We start from the raw sequence: 9,601 nt of genomic DNA on the forward strand, positions 1-9,601 counted from the left end.
GCGGGGCGAGCGCCGAGATATCGATGGGCGGGAAGGGTGGGGACGAGGAGGGTCCATCCGGGACCGGAGGGAGACGAGAGGCCCAGCTAAGGCGTGCGCTGCCAAGCGCAGAGCTATCGATGGAAGGCGAGGAGGAGGAGGAGGAGGTGGCGGCGCCGGCCGCCTACGCCTGGGCCTGGGCCTGGGCCTCCCCTGAGGGAGGTGCGGTGGTTGCTCCCCTGTTTTCGGCCACCCTGGAATAGGCCCTGATCACGGGGCCTGCTGGAGCGTCCCGAGGCTCGCAGGTGTGTATGAGAGCGGCAGTATGAGGTGGTGGTGACAGAATCCTCTCCGGAGCGGGGGAGGCGGGCTCCCTCTCTGGCCTCCCGCTGCTTCGGGACACCTCGCATAACACTTGCCTCTTCTGCTAGTTGCTCGTGGTGGTTTGTATCCTTGTTACTGAGCAAACGGGGAAGAAGGACCAGCGTTGCTAACAACGACACGCCTGATGTTCCCTTTCTTAGCCTGCCAGGTCATTCAAAAGAAAGTGTTCCAAAACTGTAAACTGTAGCACTACATGACAGGCTACTCACAGAGCCACAGATAGAATCCAGGAATCCCATTACTGCTTGCCCTTGCCACGTGACAAAGAGTTGTGTAAATCCATGACAGAAGCTATTCAATATCTGCTTTCTGATGTTGGTTTCTGTTTAGTCTCCACCAGCAGAAATCTGTGCTGTCCCACATTCCCTAGTGTATGGAGAAAATCATAGGAGTGTGTAACCATACTTCTGCTTCATCTGTTAGAATTGCAGGCTCTTGGAGGCAGAGATTTTCTTACAGACAATACTATTTACACTTGAGTCCTGTCCATTAAAGGTGGATTTTCACTGTTAATGTCCTGCACTTTAATCCTTGAAGTTAAGTCCTTTAAAACATTCTCAGCAGGGATCGGGGAGGGGTGGGCAGTATGTTTTCCAAGGCTTGAATTATAACTAGATGCCTAACTCCTAGGGACTTCAAATCCCAGCTAAAGGATGTCAGATGGTCCCAGATGGGATAAGGGATTCATCTACAAGCTGGTTTGAGTAGCTGTGCTGAAATTTGGTCTCATTCCTGCAATCTGGTCTTTGTGGGCTGACTATTACATGACCACTCTCAGCACCTTGTCACATCACCAATGAATTTCACCTGGTTTGTATTTATAATTCCATCATCCAGCAAAAGTATAATGGGAAATCAAGGTCTTAAAACCGAACTGATTTAACCATAGGAATAAATGAATGTTATAAACAAACTCTCTGATTTTTTACATGCAGAGTTTGCTGTTAAGAACCATTACTCTCTGGTTTTCAAAACCATGCAGTCTTGATTCAGTTATAAATAGAGAAACAGGCAGCTGTGGAAATAATGTAGAACCCCAGTTACAGTCACCTTCCTATTCAGCATGCAAAACAGAGACCCAGTTTCTCTTCGATATTAAAAACTGACAAGAGATGTTATCATGCTGTAAAAGCTGCCCTGGTCAGGTACTCTCCCTGCAGTGCACTCAGGTAAATTTTATGCTTTTTTAAGAAGGTATGATTGATTGTTAGTTTTTTAATTATTTATTTATTTAATAAGTTAAGGGGCTGTATTAGCCACAAGGTCTTAAGAACATGAAAATATTTTTAAGTGTTACCAGTTTCATTTTAAAACTTGAGAAGTGCTCAGCCTATAGAGACTAGAAATGAAACTAGCAGTGTATGTAAAGAAGGACAGTACTTAAAGGATGAAAAGGGAAAAATAGAAGTAACCATCTGACTTTTTGTACTGCTTTTGCCATTTTTTGGGGCAGGTACACACTTCTTTCAAGGAAATCATTAAGGGTGTGGGTTATGCTCACAGTTTTGAAGTTTCCTTTAATACTGTACTATGTGAGTTGTCTTTTACAGTTCTGAAAGAAGTCAAAGGAAGGCACTGCAGGCAAGCTTTAAGGGAACAGTTTGTAAATGCTATTGTATTTTCCTTTGATTCACCAGATGTGAGTTTGGCCCTCAGCCTCCCATTTTTTCCACTCATTTATGTCTTATGATGCTCACTTATTCAGAAGTATTACCCCATGTATCTGCTGCATCTGTCAGACTGGAAGCTAAGAATTGCATTAGCTTGTCCATAAGGCAACATTTCTTTCAAAACAGACCGGAAAATCCAGGGTTTAATTGATCCCCATCCCTGATGTGGCACCTGTGTACTAATCTGAGGGCTTTGTATAGGGTAGGAGGAAGTGGGCAGCTGGGGATGTGAAGGAGGGGTTTGCACTGTAATGCTTGAGGGGGGCAGATCTGGAGCAACACAGGTACTGTTTTTCCTGATTGTATTCCTGTCCTTGGAGGATGAGAGCAGGAAGCAGCCTGATGCTCAGTGCCTTTGAGGATTTACCTGCTGTGGTGTCATCCTCTTTCCCCTAGGTTTGCTGGAACCGGGCTGTTCCTTAGCAGTGAGCTGTGCTTGTTCCTTGGGAAAGCTCAGGTGGAACCAACTATCTCTCCCTTTGTTGTTACCTTGCTCATTTTGTTCAGACCTCTGTTGAGGCCAGGGATTTATAACTCACTGAGCCAGTAAAAGAATGCTCCAGCAATCCAAGCTCCAGGAGAGGTGAAAGATCTGTGCTTGGATGGGAGAGTAGTGAGTATGAGAAGGACAATAGTGGGAATAACTGAAAAAGAAGACGAGAATAGATGCAGGGCTTGGGGTGGAGGGGTGGGTCTGTAGGCATTTCAGTTTTGTTCCTGTGTCATGTGTGTGTTTTGTTCCTTTAGTGGGTGTAGGGAAGGGACAAGATATGCCTGTCACTAGATGGCACACCAAGCACGCCTGAGAGCAACCGAAGACCTGCTGGGGGCCTTTGCAGTGGATTTCACAGCACGTGGGGCTGCTTAGCCATTTGTTTTAAAGATTTTTATATTTTTTTTTTTTCTCTTGCAGCAGGCAGGATAGTCCTGCCTGTTTTGCTGTGAGGCCCCGGTGACCCAGGCAGGTCGGTCCTCTCCTGTCATTCAGAAGTAGTAAGAATCAGATATAAGGAAAAGCGAGACTGTACTGAACAGCAAGATCTTTCCTTAAACCTGCCTTTCTCTATAGCTTCAGTAACTGCTCATTTTCAAAAGGAAAGTCTTAAAGGCTTATTAAAATGGTAAATACAACAATGGAAGTCTAATAGCCTACAGCTGGGATACAAACAATACAGTGAGAAGGACTGCCTACAGCAAGTTGTGATGAGAACAGTAACATGCTGGGATGTGCACTAGAAATCAAACATTTCACTGACTCTTTAGTTAGTTAATTGTGCTCTTTTGCATGTTGTACCTTTGACCACAGACTATGACAACGCATCTCACCAAATGAATCTTTTTGAATTACTGATAAAACACCATGTTGTGTCAATCATTCTTGAAAAGAGAAATTTCATTTAACATTTTGAAAGAAAAATTCCATTTGTTTGCATGTTTCCGAATAGAAATGGTCTGTAGCACTTCCTGAGGAACTCATTACCCATTAAGTGATTGTGCCTGTTTAATATGATTTGGATCTTTATGAGAGCATTAGACTTCTACTGGGAGTCTTTCAGAGAGATTTATAGAAGCAATAATACAAAGTTAGCATGCCAAGTGTAGTGATGTGTTGAATGGTGTCCGTTTGCTCCCAAAGGGAAATTTGGGCTCCTGTGTACCTGAGGGCCCCATGTCTCTTTACAGAGGTGGAGCATAATCTAGGTTTGTGCTAGTGTAAATGAAAAACAGACTTTGGCTGCTTGTCACTTAGTCAGGCTCATCACACTTTCCCTCACAGAGTGTTCACAAAATGAAAAAATCCAGGTCAGTCTAAAGCAATCCAGTTTACGCTTCTTCAAAAATTAATTTTTCTTCATCCAGCTAGTTGCAATAGGAAGAGAGTTATTTGGGGACAAATTAAACCTTACTGAGATGCTACAGATGCTGTTGGGAACTGAATTTGAATCAGTAATGGCTTACCATTGTGAATCAATGTAAAGGAGCAACAGCACAGGAAAGGAATGTGTTCCAAACACTTGTTCAAGAAGCAAAGTCAGGCATGTACTGCCCAGTTCTGCCACTGGAATATAAAAGCTCAGCCTGCAAAACCCCACAGCCATTATGTAGCTCCTCCTACTCTGCTGTACTCAAAGTCCTTTGCAAACACTGAGTAAATAAGTTCTAAAATATGTTTGTGAGCTGTTGTAATAACTGGAACAGTGAATTTTAGGACCTGGTCTGTTGCTAACTTGGCCATTGCTACTAATGTCCAAGAGGAGAGACTTCAGTGGGAATACAGCTGAGAAGAGGGACACAGTAAGCCCTGTAGTCATGGCACAGTCCTGCCAGAAATGTATTCCAGTTATGTTCATGTGTATTCTTTGACCTCTTGTAATATCTCCAGTGCCATTTGGAATGTTAAGTAATGGAATCTGATCCCAGCACAGGAGAGGAAAATGTAGACTAGAAGTAATTCTCAATGATGCTTGTCTACTTCTCAAGGAATGCAGTGGAACATTTTTGCATAAATATGGCTTACTCACTGAAAAAAAGTTTTAAATATCTGAAAATCAACAGTGTTGAGTTCAATATAGACTTTGGGATGGAAGCAGCATGGAAAATCAGAATGTTCTTCCTCAGTATTCCATAAACTAAACAGCTAGTTAATTTAAATTGATGCTGTGTTTAAAATTGGCCTAAATTAAATTTTATAATTTAACAATAATTTTTGAAAAAAATTCATTTTAAATCTCCTAACATTGAAAAGGGTAGCACAAAATTCTTCCTACAGCATAAAATGATGCTTTGATTTTAATTTATCTGAGAAAACTTTTTTTGTTTGTTTAGGTGGATCTAAACCAACATTTTCTGTATTTTTAATTTTGTTCAGAGAAGTAAAAAATTTGCATATCACTGTTCCTTTTAACAAAACTTATATATTCAATATACTCAAGTTGCTTATAGTAAACATTGTGATACAAAACAAAATTGTTTATAATTAAGTCTGTGTAGAGAGGATAGAAGCTACATTTCTATGCCAAACCCATGATTTTTCCTATGTTTGCAGACTCATCAGTCAAAACTGACAGAATGATGATTTGTAAGAGCTGCAGCTGACAACTTGTTGAGCCTCATTTATCTGATTTGCCTATTAACTGCTTCAGTACTGGCAGGCCAGTCATCTACACAAGTTTATCTGGTTCCTTAACACTGCTGAAGAATCTGGCATATACTGGTCCTGAGTGCCATGGAATGGCACCACTTTTGCATAGAGTAGGTGAATTATAAAGAGGAGAGACAGGAAGATTCAGAATTCCTTTGTGTTTACATTTTATGTAATGTTTTAACTGTAGGATCCATACGCCACAATGTCTAGATTACGTTCAAGCACTCCCATATTTGGGTGCTGTCTCCTATAGCCTCTCTTGTCTTCTGTTTCCCCTACAAATTTGTACAGTAACCAATTCCCATCTTGAGATCAGCATGTCTAAAATCAATAAGCGGAATACCCTCAACAGGGGGTATTTGACAGTGAATGATTTGTGATTTTTTGCAGGGCAGCTGTTGCTGTCTTCTTCAACAACACCTGCTTGTTCAAAGAGCTTGCTTTTTGTCTTGACTGCTTTGGCTTAGAGAACCTTTCATAAAGTCTTACTATATTTTTCATTTGTCTTGGCTTTTCTCTCTCCTCCTCCTTCTGTTTTTACAGTAGTTTCTTCAGGCACCCCACACATCAGTACCATCTTCAGAATCAAGAGGGAAGTTAGGCTGGAAACATGCTTCTCTCTGAAAATGAGTTTAAAACAGCAGTCCTATTTCAGGCAACCTCTTCAAAGCAGGTCACTTTCCCTAGTTTTCTCAGTCATAATCAGCTATTAAAGTGTGTACGCTGCATCATACTCGGTTGCATTCAGTTAGGATATCCATTATAGAGAGAAGATGGCAATGAACTAATTTTCTTTGATATGGCAAGCTGGATCCCGGTTTACCTCCATCCCATTTTGCGGGAGTATTTGCGTGATTTATTAAGGCCAGGTTTTCCCTCTTTCCAATTCATGTGAATGTGAGGAAGGTGCAGTGTATGTCATCTGTGAATGTCACTCAATATTGCCTGTGCCAGCGTGTCTGTGAGATACTGCTTTCTTGTCTGGATCACTGGCTGTCAGTTCAAACCAAAGTGGCTGAAATAAACTCAAGAGCTGTCTTTGCCTTTTGGCTATGATCATTCCATTATATTAGTATCTGACATGCCCCATCTCTGTCAGGAACCAATATCATGCTCTAGCACAGCAATGCAATTTGTGATCTAATAAGATTTTCATTCTGCTTTACCCTCCTTCAGCCTGTGCTCCTTCATGACATGTAAGCAAAGTGAATTGGCAGATAACTGATAAATGTCCTTTTCTTGATTTCCTTCTTAGGACTTTTAAGCTGCTGTGGTTCATCAATGAAAACAAACCACAAATGTCTTCACACAGGTCTAAAAGTAATCTCAAGGCAGGTAGATAACTAAGTTTTCTCAAGGAACTTCCCCATCTGTTTTTGTCAGAGGTCTCTGTGTTCAACCTGAATCGTTCCTCATTACCCTGTAGGAGTGGGGAGTTTATGCTGTTCTTGTTGGGACGGAAGCAGGACTTCTGCACTCTAATGCACGTAGTCCACATATCCATTTCCGAAGAAGAGACAGATTTCCCTGTCTGCATCTTTTGTGTCATGTCTCTGTACACCCTGGACCTCACCCCAGCTCATCCCTTCTGCAATGCTTCTCCACTTGACTGCTTTTGATGATAGTTTTTTTCTGTAGCAATGTCCTGACTGATGCTTTAAAATTGCAGCTGGCTGTTTAATGTTAACTGAGTGAGTTACCAGGCAAGCAGTGACTCTAACTTCAGCTATGATGATGATGTTTTCAAACTTTCTCCAACTAATGAGTCATTAAAAGTAGTAATAAAGGGGTTTGTTGGGGCCACATGTCCCTTGGAAAAACTCAGCCCATGCTAATTACAGTGGGTTAGCAAAGAGGTCAAGGCTGATGAGCGTGTGGGAGGGGGCACAGAACAGTAATGGTGAGAGGAGTTGAAAACAGTTGCAGGAGATGTTAATTATACAGCTTGTTCACATCAACTTTCCCCTCCCATTGAAAACAAAGCTTATTTTGAAGACACTTGTAAAAGTTGCTCTTTAGGAATCAAAATACCTTATGTCTCAATAACTGGTAACATGCCAGAAATGTAAAACTGCAGTAGAGTAAACAAAGAACTAATTTGTGCATGGTTATTTTAGTCTCAGTTAAAGCTGGAAATAAGATTTTCCATGACTGTAGTGCCACATTAGGGCCAGTACACAGCTTTGCTCTGTGGACCTAATCCAGATTCTGCAGAGGACAAAGGAGATTTTTCCCCTGACTTCCATGACATTTGGACCAAGTCTGCTATTGATTTGTTATCATTCCTGAAGAGCCACAGACTGTCTTTCTTACAGACAGATGGTGCACTTCATCAAGGAGCTTCGCAACTTAAAGGCCCTGTTCTGCAATTATCAGACTGCACAAGTACATTTATGTGTGTGACTGAGCAAAGCTAGTAACAAATGTAGATGTTAGCATGGATGTTAAATTCTAATAAAAGATTACAGTGACAGGAAGGTATACAATAAAAATAAGATGATGAGAGATGTGCAATTAACAAACTCTTACCTTATAACTAAGTAGTATATATCTGTGTAGTTCATGTTGCTAACAGATTGCACTGCATTTACTATTCAAAGCAGCAGAGCATTATAGTATAGAAGCTGGTTCTTTTCTGGTTGCTCCCTCAGCCAAACTCCAGAGCCAAAAAGTTTTTATGGTGTAGCTAAATCTGACAGATACATAACTTCAGAACTTGTGCTTATGTGTGTTTCATAGTCACAAAACTGTCAAATCACAAATGGCAGGCAGTCCTCTGAGGATGATGTCTGTAGGAGAAGGAATATTGTACTTGAATGGTGGTATATCTGCAAGACTGCAGAAGACAGGAAGAAACTCATTAAGAGAGGTGAAATTTTCATGCAGATACTGAGAGAAAATGTACTTTCAATCAAAACAAAAATCTGGACAAATTTTATTGGCAAGATTGAAATATTGGTTTGAGTTACTTAAAAAATGTAGGAGAACTCTTAAAATATGTAATCTTTTTCCCCAAACCCTCTCCTTCCTTTTCTTGAGTGACAGTCTTTTATGCAAGTAATGATTGAGTAATTTTCTCCATTGAAAGTAAATGCTAGCTTTTGAAGGTTTTAAAGGGAGAATTTAATATAAAATGGAGAAAACCAGGATTTTTGTTCCCTTTTTGTAAACGGTCTTATGTTTCAAAAAATGCATGGGATTAAATAAGGTTATTAGATCCCCACCAGGTGCAATTGCTAACCTACCTGCAAAAATTGAATTCGGTAATTAATTTTATTCTTTCCTAGGTTGCACTTGTACCTCTATCTCCAGGTCTTTTCAGAGATGATGTAGCTCCATGAGCCATGTTTAGCATAATCAAAATAATCATGTAGGTGCAGGGACCCAAGTATAAAAGAGAACTACAACTAGCTATAATTAGACAAATATCTGTGGAGGGTTAAGAGCATCCTACTTCATCCTCTTGGGATTTCTGTCAGGGCTGTCACTTTTCTAGCTACTTGGTAATGATGGTTACATTTTTATGGTGCCTCAGTAGCAGATTTGCTGGCTCTTTTGACTGTTATATACATGGGAAATACAATGCAGAACGTTGTCCTGTATTCAGTTCTGTTTCCAGGGTCATACTCTTCGAGTTTCTAGAATTTTCAAACCCAGGTCATTGACAGAAGCTCAGGACTTTTGGCTCATGTTTCGGTCACCAAATTACTCTGTTTTCTGTTCATGGACATGTCAGGCCAGCATCAGGATCTGTACATGTGCTTCTCTGAATGGAAATCTGTCTTGTCCTTTAAACTGGCTACTGACCTACACAACTTGGAAGGGGATCTTTCACATGTGATCCCACCCCTGTCCAGGAATCCCTGAGAGTGTTTCTGTCATTTTCCAGAGACCTTTTCCTGGAGTAACAAAGTTGGGTTTTTTTAAAGTAATTGAAATGGGTCAAAGCTCTCCCAGTATCTGTCTACATTGTGCCTCTCCCAGCCAGGCAAGTGTATTTTCAGCAGCTCCAAACTGAGGCAAATTTTAAAAACTGCAGGCATGATAACAGTGACGTGATAAATCAGATTTACTGTAAAGTGCTGTCAGCTCAGGCTTGGCTTTTTAAAAAAAAAACAAAACACAAACCCAACAAAGCAAAACAACTCAAAACCAATAGAAATAATTCCTTAAAAAATTATACTAGTGATAGCCCTGCTTTTAAACAGATGACTAGCCCCTGGCTGAACTTGGCATCTGAAAATACTGGAGCACTCAGAACCTAAAATACAGAAGATGGAAAAATTAGACTTACATAAAATCAGTTGTGCTAGCTTTTCACTGGCTACATCTTTCCTTTTCAATAAGTGATTGATTTATTGATAATACAGGGCATCTGACATTTATTCAGAATGGTGGATTTTATAGGCAGTAACCTAATAGC

General features: G+C 40.8%; 1 long non-coding RNA gene across 2 annotated transcripts in view; it reads left to right on the forward strand.

The window, feature by feature from the left end:
- Positions 1-140: 140 nt before the first annotated feature.
- LOC104833437 overlaps positions 141-9,601 on the forward strand; it is a 54,859-nt gene continuing 45,398 nt past the window's right edge. For both annotated transcript variants that reach the window (XR_774519.1, XR_774520.1), the window contains exon 1: positions 141-284. This is a non-coding gene — a long non-coding RNA (uncharacterized LOC104833437). The remainder of the gene's footprint in view (positions 285-9,601) is intronic.

The sequence above is a fragment of the Haliaeetus leucocephalus genome, unplaced genomic scaffold, assembly GCF_000737465.1.
Source record: "Haliaeetus leucocephalus isolate CR32 unplaced genomic scaffold, Haliaeetus_leucocephalus-4.0 Scaffold2, whole genome shotgun sequence".
Lineage (NCBI taxonomy): Eukaryota > Metazoa > Chordata > Aves > Accipitriformes > Accipitridae > Haliaeetus > Haliaeetus leucocephalus.